Below are 5,375 nucleotides of genomic sequence, written 5' to 3' on the forward strand. Positions count from 1 at the left end.
CTGCTAGGACCCATAGGATGTCTCCTACAGAAGGCTACTCCTCCAAAGTTGAGAAACGTAATTAACCCCAAATGAGGTGGCAGAGGAATGTGTTTCAGATGAAGGAACAAGATAAAACTCCAGAAGAACCAAGTGATGTGGAGATAGGCAATCTACCTGAGAAAGAGTCCAGAGTAAGGATTGTAAAGGTGATCCAAGGACTCGGGAGAAAAATGGATAAGTTAGAAAGATTTTTTCTCAGAGTTAGAAAATATAAAGAACAACCAAACAGAGTTGAACAATACAATAACTGAAGTGAAAAACACTGGAAGGAATCAATAGTAGAGTAAATGAAGCAGAATGGATCAGTGAGCTGGAAGACAGAGTAAGAGAAATCACTACTGTGGAGCAGAAAAAAGAATGAAAAGAAATGAGGACAGTGTAAGAGACCTCTGGAACAACATTAAGCACAATAACATTCACATTATAGGGGTCCCAGAAGGAGAAGAGAGAGAGAGAAATGGCCTGAGAACATATTTGAAGAGATAATAGCTGAAAACTTCCCTAACCTGGGAAAGGAAACAATCATCCAAGTCCAGGAAGCATGGAGAGTTCCATACAGGATAAACCCACAGAGGAATACACCATGACACATTGTAATCAAAATGACAAAAATTAAAGATAAAGAGAAAATATTAAAAGCAGCAAGAGAAAAGCAACAAATAACATACAAGGGAACTCCTATAAGGTTATCAGCTGATTTTTCAGCAGAAACTCTGCAGACCAGAAGGGAGTGGCATGATACATTTAAAATAATAAGTGAACAGAGTATCTGTCAGGCAAGAACTGCTTTGATGTTCTATGATGATGCCAATAAAAAGTGGGTGCCAGCTGGTGGTTCAACCAGGTTCAGCAGAGTTCATATATATCAGCATACAGGAAACAACACATTCAGAGGGGTGGGCAGGAAGATTCAGGACCATCAGGTAGTGATAAATTGTGCCATTCCTAAAGGGTTGAAGTACAATCAAGCTACACAGACCTTCCACCAATGGCGGGATGCTAGACAGGTGTATGGTCTCAACTTTGGCAGCAAAGAAGATGCCAATGTCTTCACAAGTGCCATGATGCATGCCTTAGAAGTGTTGAATTCACAGGAAACAGGGCCAACATTGCCTAGACAAAATTCACAACTAACTGCCCAAGTTCAGAATGGCCCATCACAAGAAGAATTGGAAATTCAAAGAAGGCAACAAAAAGAACATCAACAACAAAAGGAGCTGGAGCGGGAAAGGCTGAAGAGAGAAAGAATGGAAAGGGAGAGATTGGAGAGGGAGAGGTTAGAAAGGGAAAGGCTGAAGAGGCAGCAACTAGAACAGGAGCAGCTGGAGAGAGAGAGACAAGAAAGGGAATGTCAGAATCGCCTGGAGAGGGAGAGAAAAGAGCGGGAGAGGCTGGAGAGCCTGGACTAGGAAAGCCAAGAAAGAGAGCGGCAAGAGCAGCTAGAAAGGGAGCAACTGGAATGCAAGCGAGAGCGAAGAATGTCAAATGCCGCTCCATCCTCCGACAGCTCCCTGTATCGTGCTCCACTTCCTGAGTGTGCCAGTTGCCAGCCTCCTTCAGCACCTCCTCCATCATATGCTAAAGTCATCTCAACTCCAGTGTCAGAGGCCACTCCTGATTACGCTGTAGTGACCGCTTTGCCACCTACTTCTACACCCCCTACACCACCACTTCGACACTCCAAGACACGTTTTGCAACATCTCTAGGTTCAGCCTTCCACCCTGTTCTTCCCCATTATGCTACAGTTCCTCGTCCTCTGAACAAAAACTCTCGACCTTCTTCTCTTGTGAGCACACCCTCTCTTCAACCTCCAGCTACGAAGCCCTGTGCCTGTTCTACTTCCAATTTCTCGCCCCTCCCTCTGTCTCCTCTCCCCGCCATGCAGAGCTACTGGTCCAAGGCCTGTCCTCCTCAGTTGTGTTTCTTATCCTGTGCCCCAGATGCCTCCATCACCAGCGGCACCCAGCGGACTCCTCGACTCTGTCACACATCCAGTGTCTCTACCAGCCCACCACCGCCTTCCCTCGCACCACTCTCACACTGTGGATGAGAGCTTCTCCTCCTCCAAGCACGCCTATTGCCTCAACTCCCTCATCCAAGCCTAGTGTTCTCCCTTCTCCCTCTGCAGCTGCCCCTGCCTCTGTGGAGACTCCTCTAAACTCTGCTGGGAGCCTCTTCTTCTGAGCCAGGCTTGCAGGCAGTCTCTCAGCTGGCTGAGACTCCAGCCCAACAGGGCATTGTCTTGGGACCACCTGAACCTCCACTCCCTCCTGCACTCCCACCACGTCCTGCCCAGGCATCAGCAATGCTCCCTCCTCCTCCAGGGCCTCCTCCACTCCCTCCACTTCTGTCCTCAGGGCCCCCGCCTCTGCTTCCTCCACCGCCTATTCCTAATCAAGTACCCCCTTCTCCCTCATCACCTCCTGCTGCTACCCTCCCTGCATCTGGATTTTTTTTGGGATCCATGTCTGTAGACAATCACCCTTCAACTGGAATTGCAGCTGCAATTGCTGGAGCAAAACTTAGGAAAGTGTCATGGTTGGAGGATGCCTCTTTCCCAAGTGGAGGGAACACCACTGGTGTGAATTCGGCCTCATCTAAAACAGATAGGGGTCGTGGAAATGGACCCCTTCCTTTAGCGGGTAGTGGTTTAATGGAAGGAATGAGTACCCTGCTGGCCGGGAGGAGAAGAATTGCTGTAAAGGGATCAACAATAGAAACCTAACAGAAAGAGGACAAAATGAAAATTCAGAGCCTGTAACTTCTAAGGCTTCTTCAACAAGTACACCTGAACCGACAAGAAAACCTTGGGAAAGAACAAATACAATGAATGGCAGCAAGTCTGTTGTTCCAGACAGGATTCTCCAAGGAAAAATCAGATTGTTTTTGAGAACAGATCCTATGATTCATTACACAGACCAAAATCTGTGCCCTTGTCACAGCCCAGTGTCAATGGAGTCCAGACAGAGGGACTAGACTATGACAGGCTGAAGCAGGACATTTTAGATGAAATGAGAAAAGAATTAACTAAGCTAAAAGAAGAGCTCATTGATGCAATCAGGCAGGAACTGAGCAAGTCAAATACTGCATAGACAAGAATGCAGAGAAGAATCTGGAGAAGGAAAACAAAAAAACCTACAAAGAACAGCTGTGTTAACAACAAAACCCCTACATTTTGTGAGCTGTAAGAAGAAAATGGAGACAAACAGTCGGAAGGAGGGGAAAACAAACATACTTTGAAAGCCTTCAGACATTACTACTCTGGCAATAAGCTATTTCCCTCCCAGTTTGCTGCTTTTTTCTGACCTTTACAATAGGATGGAAGAGAGTTGTATAGGAGTTCCTGTATCAGTTATGCAGAAAATACTAAATCCGTCCGGCAAGATCACCGTGCATTGAAATATTTTCATGTCAAGAGAAATTCGCACATTTTCTTCAATCCATTGCTAAAATAAAAAGGAGAAAGGCTTGAGAAGTTTTTTTCAGAGAATGGTGATGAAGAATTTAGCAAGTTATGCTATTGTACTGTAAATGTTTCTCTCAGGTTTGTCTTCCTATCATATTTGATATTCCATGAATAACTGAGTTCAGCCCTATGTAGCTTAAGATCATAAAATGTGGAACAAATGGAATTGTATGTGCTTTCAAGGGTGATATTTATAAGAAAGTGTCCTAAAAATGATTTGGGAGGAATTTTAGAATGATAGGAAGTCTCTCGAGTTTAGCCTTCATGCAATTTTGTAGACTCAAACATAAAATTCGTCCAGAATTTAAAAAAGAAAAAAAGAAATTGTGGATCACTTTGTCCCCAAAATAATGAAAAATATTTTGGGGAGAATTAACTATTTGAATTAGAATTCTAGTGATTATATATTAATACAAGAATGCAATTTGCTGTGTGGCTACCTAAAGAAAATCCTTTAGTTAAATTAGTTACCCTTGCATCTTTAATAGTCTAATCATCAAAGAACAGGTACATTTATCAAATTGCAATCTGACTTAAAATTCTATACTTTCTTATTTGCTGTATGGACAAAAAAAATGTCATCTTAAGGCTAAAGAATAGTCAAGTATTAATGCATTAAGGTGAATTAGGTACACCTGTAAGAAGAAACATAAAGCAGTTAAGCTAGCAACACCAAGGGCCCTGGCCCTGCGCTTACAGGAATCCAACCACAGGTATTTCAGCCCACTTCTCTGACATTGGATGGAATATCAATAACCCCAAAAAGAAACTGAAAACTTAAAAAGAATTTTACAGAATGATGTTTTTCTAATACTGTAGAGGACACAGAGAGGTCATTTATTATTTAAACAAGGACCTTTCCTTTATCAAACAGGAAATCACATACCTTCTTGAAATGTAAGTCAAACTTGCAAAATGAACAACTTTATATTTTCCTACAAAAAGCAAGAATCTGCTAAAACAGCTCTTTAAATATCTTAAGACTATATTAATGTCTTAGATGCAGAGAATAAGAGTAATTAGGTGGTATGGAGCCATAAGTGCTGGAACAATAAGGGCAGTATTCCACACCATGAAATTTTGTATTTTATCTTCAATTTTAAAAATAAATCCATTTTATCAAAATGAAGCATCTTATGGAAAATACATAAAATCAAAGTGTATAGGTTGATGAATTGTCACAAAAAGAACAGATCATGTAACCAACAAAGTCAAGAAATGAAACATCACCAGCATGTTAGAAATACCCTCTGGGCATCACCCACCTTATCACTCTATCCTACCTCTCCACAGGTAACCACTATTCTGCTTTCTAATATCAATAATTATTTTTGCCTCTTTTTGAATTTTATATGTAAGAAATCATACCATTTGGATCATTTCGGGTTGAGTCTTTCATTCAGGTTTTTGATTTGAGATTCATTCATGTTGTTGCATGTAGCATGTTATGCCTTCTATTGAGGACTGTTTAGATTATGTTCTGGTTTGGGTATTATGAATCATTCTGTGAAAATTCTTGTACTTAAAAAAACGTTTTGGCACATTACTGCTTGCTATATTCCTTGAAGAGAAAGTCTTGGATCATGGCATATGCGCATGTTCAGATACTGTCAAACAGTTTTCCAAAGTTATCATACCAGTTTATACTCTCATCAGCATTCCAGTTGACTTCTGTCCTTCTCACCATCTACAGCTGTCATTTTAAAAATGTTATCATTTTAATTTGCATTTTTCTGGTGACTATGTTGAGCAATTTTTCACATATTTATTCAGCTATTTGAAAATCCTTTCTTGTGAACTGCCTGTGCAAGGCTTTTCCCCCGCTTTACTAAATTCAACTTGTCTTTGCTTTCTATCTCATATGAG

General features: G+C 41.5%; 1 pseudogene; it reads left to right on the forward strand.

The window, feature by feature from the left end:
* Positions 1 to 800: 800 nt before the first annotated feature.
* Positions 801 to 3,135, forward strand: LOC114897210 (annotated as a pseudogene).
* Positions 3,136 to 5,375: the final 2,240 nt, after the last annotated feature.

Source organism: Monodon monoceros, unplaced genomic scaffold (assembly GCF_005190385.1).
Source record: "Monodon monoceros isolate NGI ecotype Baffin Bay Population unplaced genomic scaffold, NGI_Narwhal_1 Super_Scaffold_16, whole genome shotgun sequence".
Lineage (NCBI taxonomy): Eukaryota > Metazoa > Chordata > Mammalia > Artiodactyla > Monodontidae > Monodon > Monodon monoceros.